We start from the raw sequence: 16934 nt of genomic DNA on the forward strand, positions 1-16934 counted from the left end.
GAATGTGTTCTCTGCTGCTGTTGCACGTGCGCCAAGCTACGTCGCGAGCTGACATTTACAATGCATGGTACACGGCTCTTCATAATTTCGTTGGGTCCTTAACTAGTATTTATCAATCGCTTGCATATTGTCAATACATGCTGACGGGAATAATAGGAATATGGAGCCCCGAACAAAGTTATATACATTACCTGATTTGTGTTTGTTTTCTCGTCAAATGTTTATCTAATTGCTGTAAATATGAACGTTGTTGTGTGTTTCCTACTCCAACAAATTGATTGTACACATATTATTTTGAGCTTTTAAGCATTATGCAAAATTATGAAAATATTTAATTGTTAATTTCACACCGTGCCTTCATGTGCTGCGGTAGCCGATGTTGACAATTACACGTTCTCAAATCACACGATACGGGTTCGAAACCCCACTGGCGACACATGTTTTCGGAAAGAAATTGAAATTATTTTCTTGTCAATAAATGTAAAAATATAGTTTCTATCCCAAGTGGAAATTAATTCAAATGTTGGTTCAAGATAGTGGATAGTTGACAAACAACTCTCCATTCCTTAAAAGTAATTGAGCGTTCAATCAATAGAATGACGTCACAAATGTATTTTAATAAGTGAGAAGACATAGGTCTGTGACGTTGTTATGTTTGCAATGAACTCTGACAAATAGCATGAGTGAACAGATAGTCATAAGAACTTATTGATAAATGTTTATTGATACCACAAAGTTGGTGTTTCGTAATTTGTAGTCTTTTTGCTGGACAGAAATGGACCAGCCATGAACTCGTAAACAAGGAGACAAAAATCTATAAAAGGGACACAGCTCTATGACATTAATCTCTGGTGTTTTCGTGAGTAGTGTCGGTGATGGCAGATCCTTTTAATTCAGCATAACTGGGTTCCCGTTGGCTCCTTAGTATTGGACTGAGAAAAGCTGACTGTCAAGGCTGTATCCGTATATTAAAAAGATCATAATGTCAGTTTGTAGTAAGTGAGTGAGTTGGGTTTAACGCCGCTTTTAACAGTATTCCAGTTATATCGCGGCGTGTCAGCTTAATGTGGGAGGAAAGCCCGAAGTGATGCAGGTCTCAGACGTTTACCACTTCGGTGAAACCCACGAGCACGGGTATGGTGCTGACAAACCTAGAAGCATAATCGGGTCGAACCGGGATTCGAACCCACAATCATAGGTTTCTGGCGTGCCCAAGGGACGCAACTCTGCACAGCGAATCGCGGCGCCTTAGACGACTGGGCCACCCGTGCCCCCCGTCAGTTTGTAAATACTGTCTACTTTTTCACGTAACTGTAACATAGTTAAGTATTTGATAGCCATCTGTAAGTAAACACATGACACTTTTATGGATAAATACGTTTTTATTGTTTGTATCGACATTTCCGGGCTACGTCCCTTCATTTGATGAATATTAAGTAAGCGTATTGAGTAACACAATTTTTGTGTTTTATTTCTAGTTAATTTTATTTCCGTAAGGAACGGCTCAAAATTTTAATGCATCTTGTATATATTTGTGCATCAGATGGTGAGATGAGATTTTACTCAACTGTATGTCTGTCATGACATCTAATGTGAATATATATGTTAACCAATTCTCATGGTTCATGAAATATATCACATAACCCATAACACATTTCACGTACCACACATCACACATCGCCTTTTATCCAAAATGACACATCTCACATGACGCATGACACATATCCCATGACGCATGACACATATCCCATGACACATGGTTCATATCACATTGCACATGAAATATCACACATCACATATCACATCATACATGACACATATCACATGACACATATTCTATATGCCATCAAATGACACATTGGATATAGCAGATAACACATACAACACCTGACACCTGTCGCATATGACAGAACACGAAAAACACATCAAATGACAAATGACACCTGACACATATCATATAACACATATAACACAACGCCTGACACCTGTCGCATGACATGCCACTTATCACAGGACACATGGCATATATCACATATCACATGACACATACACTACATGTATCTAATCATTCATATCAGATAAAATATGCATATCACACCATATGTATCACATTACACATGAGACATATCACATGTCACACATTACAAGTAACATTTCACATATCAAATGACACATATTACATAACATATCACATGTCACATACATAACACATATTACATCATGTATATCAGGGGCGGTCGGGTAGCCTAGTGGTTAAAGCGTTCGCTCGTCACGCCGAAGACCCGGGTTCGATTCCCGACATGGGTACAATGTGTGAAGCCCATTTCTGGTGTCCCCCGCCATGATATTGCTGGAATATTGCTAGAAGCGGCGTAAAACTCACTCACGTACTTATGTATATCATATCACGCATAAATAATACCGCATATCACATGACAACTATCATATGGAACACATCTAATGTAACATGACACATATCACATATCAAATGAATCATACCACACATAGCATAAAACATATCACTTCACGTCACATATCACATGATCATCACAGGGCATATCACCTGACACATTTCACATCTCACATAAACTATAAGATGAAACATATGACATTCTATATGACACATATGCTTCATAACATATCACATGACACATATCACATGGAACATATGACACGATATAGATCATATGACACTGGACATATGAAGTGACACATGACACAAATTCCACATCACTTTTACAACACCTAAGAACACATGGCACGTGACATTTATCACATGACACATATCACCTGGCACATTTCATATTTTACACTACAACGGTTAACAACGACTTGTGTATATAAAATAATGGATCGAAACATATCTACACCCTGCTTCTGGTACTTACTCTGCTATTTAGTTTCAGATTTACTGAGACCTGTGGAAGTTTCCTACTATTTTAAACCAAGCTATTTCTACTCCAATAACATGGATTTTTACTATAAGGCTTTGAGCTTTGTTTAAAATATTTTCCTTCAATACATTCAAACATGATATGTTACTGACCCTCTAGGCTCATTTTCTGGTGCACTAAAGAAAATGCTGAAGAATGTATTCCGAAGTCCTCTATAAATCCACACATCTGTAAACCATGGTTAAACAATGACTGCAAACATGCTGCGAAGGCATGGAAAACGGCTGAAAACTATTTCCGTCGCCATCCTATGAAGCATAATGTGGATAAATGAAAACAAATGCTAAAATCCCGGAGTACATTAAACAAAGTACATACATAATACAAAATGGCTTGATACGTCTTGTCTGAAATGTTTGTAAAAAGATAAATGATCTTTCAAATTGGTAGATTGACTTAGAAACTCCGATTGTTATGGTCTGTGTACTTGAAGGGGTTAAGTTCAATTCAATTTATTATTTCCCTGAGAGGACATATACAACCACGTCATTCAAAATACCACTGTTTTAACCACATATTATAAACCGTAGCTCATCTTCTCAACAATCGCCATCGACTAAAGAGGTGGTGAGAATCCTGATGGGGAAACATGAAGACAGCAGAAGTACTATCTTTGAACGGCAGTTTTAATAGATAAAATAAAATGTATAACCTGTTCAAGTAACGATATGGCTCAACTACTGGTGATGTGAATCTAAATATTAACTTATTCACTCACTCACATGACAATATAACATGAAACATATTAAATGTCACATCACATGACGTATCACATGACACATTATAATAAATTACATGACATCATACATATAACCATATCGCATTGGAAGCCACATGTGGTCTTCTTGACACTCTTCTGAATCGTCACTGAATATCGTCTTTGCATTGAAAGCCATTAGAGGTCAGTCTTCAAAGCACTCTTCTGCCACTGCCAGAGGCCTTCTAGGAACTGTTCTGCTCTCCGAATGTCTCCATGACAGTCATTTGCCACTGAATATCTACTTAGCATTGAAGGAACCAGATGTCTTCTTGGCATGGGACGTCGCATGACACATCACACATCACATGGTACATATCAGATAACTAACATCCCTTACCACATGTCACACATTACATGAAACATTCATATTTCATTTTACAACGACTAACGAATTACATTTATATATACTAATGAATCAATACCTGATTTTCATCCTGCTTCTGATTCAGATTAAATAACCACGGTCACACCCTGAAGGCAGAAGAAGGCCAAGAAGATCCCCAGAGGAAAAGATTGACAAGAAAAGATTCGGTGGAAAGTGGCTGCCAGGACCGGTCGTCTCCCCCATGAATACCAACAGTAAACACCCTGGCGACAGAAGATAGCCAAAAGAACAACCGGAGGCGTAAGGTGTAGCCAAGAGACTCCATACTCAAGAAGACATTGCGTGGTAAATTACGGTTATGAAGAGTGAGTGAGTTTAATGCTTATATTCCAGCAATATCACGGCAGGGGAACACTAGAAATGGGCTTCACACATTGTACCCATGCTGAGAATAGAACCCGGGTCTTCGGCGTGACGAGCGAACAGGAGGCACCCGGCCGCCCACTGTTACGAAGGCACACTGAAGGCAGAACAGTGGCAAGAGGACCTCTGGAGGCTTCCAATGCCAAGAAGATATTCATTGGCAAATGACTGCCACGAAGACATCTTGGAGGCAGAGGAGTGCCAACATGACCACTTGCGGCGTCCAATGCCAAGAAGACATCTGGTTCCTTCAATGCTAAGTAGATATTCAGTGGCAAATGACTGTCATGGAGACATTCGGAGAGCAGAACAGTTCCTAGAAGGCCTCTGGCAGTGGCAGAAGAGTGCTATGAAGACTGACCTCTAATGGCTTTCAATGCAAAGACGATATTCAGTGACGATTCAGAAGAGTGTCAAGAAGACCACATGTGGCTTCCAATGCCAGGAAGACATCTGCTTCCTTTCAATTCTAAGAAGACATTCAGTGGCACTTGTCTAACACGAAGACACGCCAGTGGCAGAAGAGTGCTATGAAGACTGACCTCTAATGGCTTTCAATGCAAAGACCATATTCAGTGACGATTCAGAAGAGTGTCTAGAAGACCTCTCCTGACCTCCAATGCCAAGACGACATCTAGTTCCTTTCAATCCTAAAAAGACGTTCAGTGGCCATTCACACCCCGGAGGCGGAAGAATGTTAAGAAGACAGACCTCTGGTGGCCTTCAATGAACAGAAGGCCTCTGGCTCCTTTCAGTGCCCTTTCAGAAGATATTCAGTGGTAATACACTGTCACGAAGACACCCTGGAGGCAGAAGAGTGCTAAGAAGACAGACCTCTGATGGCTTTTAATGCCAAGAAGATATCTAGTTCCTTTCAATCCTAAGAAGACATTCAGTGGCACTTGTCTATCACGAAGACACACCAGAGGCAGAAGAGTGCTAGGAAAACAGATCCCTGGTGGCCTTAAATGTACAGAAGACATCTGGCTCCTTTCAATGCTTAGAATATATTCAATTTCAATTCACTATCACAAAGACACGCCGGAGGCAGAAGAATGCTAAGAAGACAGACCTCTGATGGCTTTCAATGCTAAGAGGATATTCAGTGAGGATTCAGAAGAGTGTCAAGAAGACCACTTGTCGCTTCCAAAGCCAAGAAGACATCTAGTTCCTTTGAATCCTAAGACGAAATTCAGTGACAATTAACTGTCACGAAGACACACCGGCGGCAGAAGAGCGCTCAGAAGACAGACCTCTGATGGCTTTCAATGTCAAAAGCACATCTGGTTCCTTTCAATCCCAAGAAGACATTTAGTGGCACTTGTCTGTCACGAAGACATGCCAGAGGCAGAGGAGTGCTAAGAAGACAGACCTCTGATGGTTTTCAATACTAAGAAGACATCTGGTTCCTTTCAGTGCCAAGAAGATATTCAGTGGCAATTCACTGTCACGAAGACACCCCAGAGATGGAATAATGCCAAGACAACATCTTGGTGTGGATGATTTCAATGCCAAGAAAATATTCTATGTCAGATGACTGCCGCTCCCTGGGTGCAGAAGGGATCACGACGAGACTCCCTTGGACGACTTATTCCCCAGGATGACCTCCGGAGTACTCAATCAAGTGTGGTTGTGTATGGTTCGAAAGGCATGTTAGGCTTTAGCAACTTAACACTGCACTAACCTGCACTAACCTGCAATAACAACCTGCACGTAGGCATGTTCCTTTTAACACGACACTTTCAAATCTGTAGAGCTAGGTCCAAAACTGGGAATTTAGGTTGTCTGGGCAAGTGTCAGCCCCTTTCTATCTGCCTGAATCATACACAACCACACTTGGTCGAAGACTCCGGAGTTCTTCATGTGGAATTTCTAGTCCTTGGAAGTCTCCTGGCGATCACGAGTGAACCCAGGTGATCTTCTTGTCATTCACTTTGCTGCGAATATCTTCTTTCATATACTTTCAATGGAAAATGACTGTCACCAAAACAGCAGAACAATTACAAGAAGAGCTCTGGAGGCTTCCAATGCCAATATAATATTAGTGTCATTTCTCAGTCATGGTAACATCCGGCAGACAGGCGAGAGCCGGGAAGACCATCTGTGGCTGCCAATGCCACGAAGATATTCAGTGGCACATACCTGTCACGAAGACGACCTGGAGGCAGAAGAAAGCTAAAAAGATAGACCTCTGGTGGTTTTCAATGCCGAGGAGATATTTGATGGTAAATGACTCTCAAGAAGATCTCCTTGATTCTTGGTAATGCCAAGAAGACCACTTTTGGCTTCAAGTGCCAAGAACACATATGTTTTCTTTCAATCCTAAGAAGATATTCAGTGGCATGCTCCTGTCACGAAGACACATCGGAGGAAGAAGACAGCTATGAACATAGACCTCTGATGGCATTCAATGTTAAGAAGATATTCAGTGACCATTCAGAAGAGTGCCCAGGAGACAACTTGTGCCTTCCAATGCCAGAACGATATGTGGTTCTCATCAAAGAAAGAAGATATTCAGTGGCATCTCCTGTCGTGAAGACACACTGGAGGAAGGAGAGTGCGATGTAGATCGACCTCTGATGGCTTTCAATGCAAAGAAGTTAATTCAATAACGATTCAGAAGAGTGTCAAGAAGACCACTCTTGTGGCTTCCAATGCCAGGAAGACATCCTGTTCATTTCAATCCTAAGAACATATCCAGTGGCAAAGTGCAAGTAACAAGCATCCAAGATTCAGAAGAATGCCAACAAGACCACTTGTGGCTTCCAATGTGATGAAGACATCTGGTTCCTTTCAATGCTAAGCAGATATTCAATTGCAGTTCTCTGTCACTAAGACACACCGGAAGCAGAAGAGTGCTAAGAAGACATCTGATGGCTTTCAATGCCAAAAGATATTCAGTGGCGATTCAGAAGAGTGCCAACAAGACCACATTTGGCTCCCAATGCCAAGAAGATATTCAGTGCCAAAGTGCAAGTAACAAGCATCTTGGATTCAGAAGAGTGCTAAGAAGACCACTTTTGGCTTCCAATGCCAACAAGACATCTGGTGCCTTTCAAAGAAAGAAGATATTCAGTGGCACTTGCCTGTATTCAAGACACACCAAAGGAAGAAAAGTGCTATGAAGATAGACCTCTCATGGCTTTCAATCCCAAGAAGATATTCAATAATGAGTCAGAAGAGTGTCAAGAAGATCACTTCTGGCTTCAAATGCCAAGAGAACATCTGGTTCCTTTCAATGCTAGGAAGATATTCAGTGGCAATTCACTGTCGCAAAGACACCCCGAAGGCAGACGTGTGCCAAGAAGACCTATGGAAGAATCAAGTGCCAAGAAGATATTCAGTGGCAAATCACTGTCACGAAGACACTCCGGAGGCAGAAGAGTGCTAAGAAGACAGACCTTTGATGGCCATCAATGCCAAAAAGACGTCAAGATCCTTTCAGTCCTAAGGAGACATTCAGTGGCACTTGTCTGTCACGAAGACACACCGGAGGCAAAAGAGTGCTAAAAGGAGAGACCTCTGGTGGCTTTCAATGCTAAGAAGAAATTCAGTGGAGATTCAGAAGAGTGTTAAGAAGACCACTTGTGGCTTCCAATGCAAAGAGTACATCTGGTTCCTTTCAATCCTAAGAAGACATTCAGTGACACTTGCCTGTCACGAAGACACGCCGTAGGCAGAAGAGCGCGAAGACGAAAGACCTATGATGCCTTTCAATGCCAAGAACACTTCTGGGTCCTTTCAATCCTAAGAAGACACTCAGTGGCACTTGCCTGTCATCAAAACACGTCGGAGGAAGAAGGGTGCTAAGAAGACAGACCTCTGATGGCTTTCAATGCCAGGAAGATATTCAGTGAGAATTAAGAAGAGTGTCAAGGAGACCACTTATGGCTTCCAAAGCCAAGAAGACATCTGGTTCATTTCAATGCACTTTCACGAAGACACCCCGGGGACAGAAGAATGCTAAGAAAACAGCCATCTGGTGGCCTTCAATGTACAAAGACATCTGGTTCCTTTCAATGCTAAGAAGATATTCAGTGGCAATTCACTGTCACAAAGACACGCCAGAGGCAGAAGAGTGCCAAGAAGACCTATGGAAGAATCAAGTGCCAAGAAGATATTCAATGACAATTGACTGTCATGAAGACACCCCGGAGGCAGAAGAGTGCTAAGAAGACAGACCTTTGATGGCCATCAATGCCAAGAAGACGTCAAGATCCTTTCAGTCCTAAGGAGACATTCAGTGGCACTTGTCTGTCACGAAGACACACAGGAGGCAAAAGAGTGCTAAAAGGAGAGACCTCTGGTGGCTTTCAATGCTAAGAAGAAATTCAGTGGCGATTCAGAAGAGTGTTAAGAAGACCACTTGTGGCTTCCAATGCAAAGAGTACATCTGGTTCCTTTCAATCCTAAGAAGACATTCAGTGACACTTGCCTGTCACGAAGACAAGCAGGAGGCAGAAGAGCGCGAAGACGAAATACCTCTGATGCCTTTCAATGCCAAGAATACTTCTGGTTCCTTTCAATCCTAAGAAGACACTCAGTGGCACTGGCCTGTCATCAAAACACGTCGGAGGAAGAAGGGTGCTAAGAAGACAGACCTCTGATGGCTTTCAATGCCAGAAAGATATTCAGTGAGAATTCAGAAGAGTGTCAAGGAGACCGCTTATGGCTTCCAAAGCCAAGAAGACATCTGGTTCATTTCAATGCACTTTCACGAAGACACCCCGGGGACAGAAGAATGCTAAGAAAACAGACATCTGGTGGCCTTCAATGTACAAAGACACCTGGTTCCTTTCAATGCTAAGAAGATATTCAATGACAATTGACTGTCATGAAGACACCCCGGAGGCAGAAGAGTGCTAAGAAGACAGACCTTTGATGGCCATCAATGCCAAGAAGACGTCAAGATCCTTTCAGTCCTAAGGAGACATTCAGTGGCACTTGTCTGTCACGAAGACACACAGGAGGCAAAAGAGTGCTAAAAGGAGATACCTCTGGTGGCTTTCAATGCTAAGAAGAAATTCAGTGGAGATTCAGAAGAGTGTTAAGAAGACCACTTGTGGCTTCCAATGCCGAGAGTACATCTGGTTCCTTTCAATCCTAAGAAGACATTCAGTGACACTTGCCTGTCACGAAGACAAGCAGGAGGCAGAAGAGCGCGAAGACGAAAGACCTCTGATGCCTTTCAATGCCAAGAAAACTTCTGGTTCCTTTCAATCCTAAGAAGACACTCAGTGGCACTTGCCTGTCATCAAAACACGTCGGAGGAAGAAGGGTGCTAAGAAGACAGACCTCTGATGGCTTTCAATGCCAGGAAGATATTCAGTGAGAATTCAGAAGAGTGTCAAGAAGACCACTTATGGCTTCCAAAGCCAAGAAGACATCTGGTTCATTTCAATGCACTTTCACGAAGACACCCCGGGGACAGAAGAATGCTAAGAAAACAGACATCTGGTGGCCTTCAATGTACAAAGACATCTGGTTCCTTTCAATGCTAAGAAGATATTCAGTGGCAATTCACTGTCACAAAGACACGCCAGAGGCAAAAGAGTGCCAAGAAGACCTATAGAAGAATCAAGTGCCAAGAAGATATTCGTCGACAATTGACTGTCATGAAGACACCCCGGAGGCAGAGGAGTACCAACAAGCGCTCCAGTTTCTTTCAAACCAAGAACATATTCAGTGGCAATTCACTGTCACGAGGACACCCCGGTGGCAGAAGATTGCTGAGAAGATAGACCTGTGGTGGCCTTCAATGTGCAGAGGACACCTGGTTACTTTCAATGCCAAGAAGATATTCAACGGCAATTCACTGTCACGAAGACACCCTGGAGGCAGAAGAGAGATATTCAGTGAGGATTCAGAAGAGTTTCAAGAAGACCATTTGTGGCTTCCAAAGCCAAGAAGACATCTAGTTCCTGGCAATTCACTGTCACAAATACACTCCGGGGACAGAAGAATGCTTAGAAGACAGACCTCTGGTGGCTTTCAATGCTAAGAAGATATTCCGTGACGATTCAGAAGAGTGTCAAGAAGACCACTTGTGGCTTCCCATGCCAAGAATACATCTGCTTCCTAAGACGAAATTCAGTGGCACTTGTCTATCACGAAGACACTCCAGAGGAAGAAGAGTGCTAAGAAGACAGACATCTGCTTGCTTTCAATGAACAGAAGACATGTGGTTCCTTTCAATGCGTAGAAGATATTCAGTGGCAATTCACTGTCACGAAGACAAACCAGATGCAGAAGAATGCTAAGAAGACAGACCTCTGGTGGCTTTCAATGCCAAGAAGTTATTCAGTGGCGATTCAGAAGAGTGTCAAAAATTCCACTTGTGCCTTCCAATGCCAAGAAGACATATGGTTGCTTTCAATGCTAAGAAGATATTCAGTGGCAATTCACTGTCACAAAGACACCACGGTTGCAGAGTTGTACCAACAAGCGCTCCAGTGTATTTCAATACCAAGAAGATATTCAGTGGCAATTCACTGTCACGAAGATACTCCGGAGGCAGAAGAATGTCAAGAAGACCTATAGAAGAATCAAGTGCCAAGAAGATATTCAGTGACAATTGACTGTCTTGAAGACACCCCGGAGGCAGAGGAGTACCAACAAGCGCTCCAGTTTCTTTCAAACCAAGAACATATTCAGTGGCAATTCACTGTCACGAAGACACTCCGGAGGCAGAAGACTACCAACAAGCACTCCAGTTTCTTTCAATGCCAAGAAGATATTTAGTGGCAATTCACTGTCACAAAGACACGCCGGAGGCAGAAGAGTGCTAAGAAGACAGACCTTTGATGGCTTTCAATGCCAAGAAGACATCTGGTTCCTTTCAATGCTAAGAAGACATTCAGTGGCACTTGCCTGTCAGGAAAACACACCGGAGGGACAAGAGTGCTAAGCAGACAGACCTCTTGTGGCTTTCAATGCTAAGAAGATATTCAGTGGCGATTCAGAAGAGTGTCACGAATGCCACTTGTGGCTTCCAATGCCAAGACGACATCAGGTTCCTTTCAGTGCTAAGAAGATGTTCTGTGGCAATTCACTGTCACGAAGACACCCCATAGGAAGAGGAGCGCTAAGAAGACACACCTTTGATGACTTTCAATCCAAAGAAGATATTCAGTGACGATTCAAAAGAGTGTCATGAAGACCACTTGTGGCATCCAATGCCAAGAAGACATCAGGTTTCTTTCAATCCCAAGAAGACATTCAGTAGCAATTCACTGTCACGAAGACACCCCGGAGACACTAGATTGCTAAGAAGACAGACCTGTGATGGCTTTCAATGCCAAGAAGATATTCAGTGGCTATTCAGAAGAGTGTCAAGAATACCACTTGTGGCTTCCAAGACATTCAGTCTCACTTTCCTCTCAGGAAGACACACAGGAGGAAGAAGAGTGCTAAGAAGACAGACCTCTGATGGCTTTCAATGCCAAGAGAACATCTGATTCCTTTCAAGTCTAAGAAGATATTCAGTGGCAATTCACTGTCACAAAGACACGCTGGAGGCAGAAGAGAACCAAGAAGACCTATGGAAGAATCCAGTGCCAAGAAGATATTCAGTGATGCTTGACTGTCACGAAGACACCCCGAGGCAGAGGAGTACCAACCAGTGGTCCAGTTTCTTTCAATACCAAGAAGATATTCAGTGCCAATTTACTGTAACGAAGATACCCCGATGCCAGAAGAGTGCTAAGAAGACAGGTCTTTGATGGCTTTCGATGCCAAGAAGACATCTGGTTCCTTTCAATGCTAAGAAGACATTCAGTGGCACTTGCCTGTCAGGAAGACACACAGGAAGAAAAAAAGTGCTAAGAAGACAGACCTCTGATGGCTTTCAATGCCAGGAAGATATTCAGTGGCAATTCACTGTCACGAAGACACCCCAGATACTGAAGAGTGCTAAGAAGACAGACCTCTGATGGCTTTCAATGCTAAGAAGATATTCAGTGGCGACTCAGAAGAGAGTCAACAAGACCACTTGTGGCTTCCAATGCCAAGAAGACATCAGGTTCCTTTCAATACTAAGAAAATATTCAGTGGCAATTCACTGTCACAAAGACACGCTGAAGGCAGAAGAGTGCCAAGAAGACCTATAGAAGAATCAAGTGCCAAGAAGATATTCAGTGACACTTGACTGTCACGAAGACACCCCGGAGGCAGAAGAGTGCTAAGAAGACAGTCCTTTCATGACTTTCAATGCCAAGAAAACACCTGGTTTCTTTCAATGCTAAGAAGACATTCAGTGGCACGTGCCTGTCAGGAAGACACATCGGAGGGAAAAGAGTGCTAAGAAGACGGACCTTTGATGGCGTTCAATGCCAAGTAGACATCTGGTTCCTTTCAATGCTAAGAAGACATTCAGTGGCAATTCACTGTCACAAAGACACCCCGGAGGCAGAAGAGTGCTAAGAAGACAGTCCTTTCATGACTTTCAATGCCAAGAAGACATCTGGTTCCTTTCAATGCTAAGAAGACATTCAGTGGCACTTGCCTGACAGGAAGACACACAGGTGGGAAAAGAGTGCTAAGAAGACAGACCTTTGATGGCGTTCAATGCCAAGTAGACATCTGGTTCCTTTCAATGCTAAGAAGACATTCAGTGGCAATTCACTGTCACAAAGAGACGCCGGAGGCAGAAGAGTGCCAAGAAGACCTTTGGAAGAATAAAGTGGTAAGAAGACATTCAGTGACACTTGACTGTCACGAAGACGCCCCAGACACACAGGAGTACCAACAAGCGCTCCAGTTTCTTTCAATACCAATAAGATATTCAGTAGCAATTCACAGTCACGAAGACGCCTCAGAGGCAGAAGAGTGCCAAGAAGACATATGGAAGAATCAAGAGCCAAGAAGATATTCAGTGACACTTGACTGTCACGAAGACACCCCAGAGACACAGGAGTACCAACAAGCGCTCCAGTCTCTTTCAATACCAAGGAGTTATTCAGTGGCAATTCACTGTCACGAAGATACCCCGGAGGCAGAAGAGTGCTAAGAAGACGGACCTTTGATTACTTTCAATGCCAAGAAGACATCTGGTTCCTTTCAATGTTAAGAAGACATTCAGTGGCACTTGCCTGTCAGGAAGACACACAGGAGGGAAAAGAGTGCTAAGAAGACAGACCTCTGATGGCTTTTAATGCTAAGAAGATATTCAGTGGCGATTCAGAAGAGTGTCAACAAGATCACTTGTGGCTTCCAATGCCAAGAAGACATCAGGTTCCTTTCAAGATATTCGGTGGCAATTCACTGTCACGAAGACGCCAAGACGACATCTTGTTGTGGAGGCTTTCAATGCCAAGAAAATATTCAATGTCAGATGACTACCGCTCCCCGAGTGCAGAAGGGATCACGAGGAGACTCCTTAGGACGACTAATTCCCCAGGATGACCTCCGGAGTCCTCAATCAAGTGTGGTTGTGTATGTTTTGAAAGGCATGTTAGGCTTAGTGACTTAACCCTGCACTAACCTGCATTAACCCGCAATAACAACCTGCACGTAGGCACGTTCCTTTTAAACATGACACTTTCAAATCTGTAGAGCTAGGTCCAAAACTGGGAATTTAGGTTGTCTGGGCAAGTGTCAGCCCCTTTCTATCTGCCTGAATCATACACAACCACACTTGGTCGAAGACTCCGGAGTTCTTCACGGGGAATTCCTAGTTCTTGGAAGTCTCCTGGCGATCACGAATGAACCTGGGTGATCTTCTTGTCATTCCGGAGGCAGAAGAGTACCAACAAAAGCTCTGGTGGCTTTCAATGCCAAGACGATATTTAGTGGCAATTCACTGTCATGAAGACCTTATGAGAGCAGAACAGTTCCAAAAAGACCTGTGGAGGCTTTCAATGTTCAAGAACATATTCAGTTACAAATGACTTGCAAAAAGACCACCCGGGTGCAGAAAGGATAACCATATTCAGTGGCAATTCCCTGTTACGAACACGCCCCGGAGGCAGAAGAGTGTTAACAAACCAGACCACTTTTGGATTCCAAAAGACTTCTGGTTCCTTTCAAAGAAAGAAGATATTCAGTGGCACCCCGGTGGCAGAACAGTACTAAGAAGACAGATCTTTGATGGGTTTCGATGCCAGGAAGACATCTGGTTCCTTTCAATGCTAAGAAGACATTCAGTGGCACTTGCCTGTCAGGAAGACACGTCGGAAGAAGAAGAGTGCTAAGAAGACAGATCTTTGATGGGTTTCAATGCCAAGAAGACATCTGGTTCCTTTCAATGCTAAGAAGACATCCAGCGTCACTTGCCTGTCAGGAAGACACCCTGGAGGCAGAATAGTATCAACTAGCGCTCCAGTTTCTTTTAATACCAAGAAGATATTCAGTGGCACTTGCCTGTCAGGACGGCAAGTCGGAGGAAGAAGAGTGCTAAGAAGTCGGACCTCTGATGGCTTTCAATGCTAAGAAGATATTCAGTGGCGATTCAGAAGAGTGTCAACAAGACCACTTGTGGCTTCCAATGCCAAGAAGATATCAGGTTCCTTTCAATGCTAAGAAGATATTCCGTGGGAATTCACTGTCACAAAGACACGCTGAAGGCACAAGAGTGCCAAGAAGACCTATAGAAGAATCAAGTGCCAAGAAGATATTCAGTGACACTTGACTGTCACGAAGACACCCGGGAGGCAGATGAGTACCAACAAGCGCTCAAGTTTCTTTCAATACTAAGAAGATATTCAGTGGCAATTCACTGTCACGAAGACACCCCGGAGGCAGAAGAGTACTAAGAAGACGGACCTTTGATGGCTTTCAATGCCAAGAAGACATCTGGTTCCTTTCAATGCTAAGAAGACATTCAGTGGCACTTGCCTGTCAGGAAGACACGTCGGAGGAAGAAGAGTGCTAAGAAGACAGTCCTTTGATGACTTTCAATTCCAAGAAGACATCTGGTTCCTTTCAATGATAAGAAGACATGCAGCGGCACTTGCCTGTCATGAAGGCACACCAGAGGGAAAAGAGTGCTAAGAAGACAGTTCTTTGATTACTTTCAATGCCAAGAAGACATCTGGTTCCTTTCAATCCTAAGAAGACATCCAGCGGCACTTGCCTGTCAGGAAGACACACAAGAGGGAAGCAGAGTGCTAAGAAGACAGTCCTTTGATGACTTTCAATGCCAAGAAGACATCTGGTTCCTTTCTATCCTAAGAAGACATTCAGTGGCACTTGCCTGTCAAGAAGACACACAGGAGGGAAAAGAGTGCTAAGAAGACAGACCTCTGTTGGCTTTCAATGCTAAAAAGATATTCAGTGGCGATTCAGAAGAGTGTCAACAAGACCACTTGTGGCTTCCAATGCCAAGAAGACTTCAGGTTCCTTGCAATGCTAAGAAGATATTCGGTGGCAATTCACTGTCACAAAGACACGCCGGAGGCAGAAGAGTGCCAAGAAGACCTATAGAAGAATCAAGTTCCAAGAAGATATTCAGTGACACTTGACTGTCACAAAGACACCCCAGAGACACAGGAGTACCAACAAGCGCTCCAGTTTCTTTCAATACCAAGCAGTTATTCAGTGGCAATTCACTGTCACCAAGATACCCCGGAAGCAGAAGAGAGCTAAGAAGACGGACCTCTGATGGCTTTCAATGCTAAGAAGACATTCAGTGGCACTTGCCTGTCAGGAAGACACACAGGAGGGAAAAGAGTGCTAAGAAGACAGACCTCTGATGGCTTTCAATGCTAAGAAGATATTCAGTGGCGATTCAGAAGAGTGTCAACAAGACCACTTGTGGCTTCCAATGCCAAGAAGACATCAGGCTCCTTTCAATGCTAAGAAGATATTCCATGGCAATTCACTGTCACAAAGACACACTGAAGGCAGAAGAGTGCCAAGAGGACCTATAGAAGAATCAAGAGCCAAGAAGATATTCAGTGACACTTGACTGTCACAAAGACAACCCGGAGGCAGAGGAGTACCAACAAGCGTTCCAGTTTCTTTCAATACTAAGAAGATATATAGTGGCAATTCACTGTCACGAAGACACCCCGGAGGCAGAAGAGTGTTAAGACGGGGACCTTTGATGGCTTTCAATGCCAAGAAGACATTTGGTTCCTTTCAATCCTAAGAAGACATTCAGTGGCACTTGCCTGTCAGGAAGACACACTGGAGGGAAAAGAGTACTAAGAAGACAGACCTTTGATGGCTTTCAATGCCGAGAAGAAATTCAGTGGCGATTCAGAAGAGATTCAACAGGAACACTTGTGGCTTCCAATGCCAAGAAGACATCAGGTTTCTTTCAATGCTAAGAAGATATTCTGTGGCAATTCCCTGTCACAAAGACACCCCAGAGACACAGGAGTACCAACAAGCGCTCCAGTTTCTTTCAATACTAAGAAGATATTCAGTGGCAATTCATTGTCACGAAGATACCCCGGAGGCAGAAGAGTGCTAAGAAGACGGACCTTTGATGGCTTTCAATGCCAAGAAGACATCTGGTTCCTTTCAATGT

The sequence above is a fragment of the Haliotis cracherodii genome, unplaced genomic scaffold (assembly GCF_022045235.1).
Source record: "Haliotis cracherodii isolate W230 unplaced genomic scaffold, xgHalCrac1.p SCAF_7, whole genome shotgun sequence".
In the NCBI taxonomy this organism is placed as follows: domain Eukaryota; kingdom Metazoa; phylum Mollusca; class Gastropoda; order Lepetellida; family Haliotidae; genus Haliotis; species Haliotis cracherodii.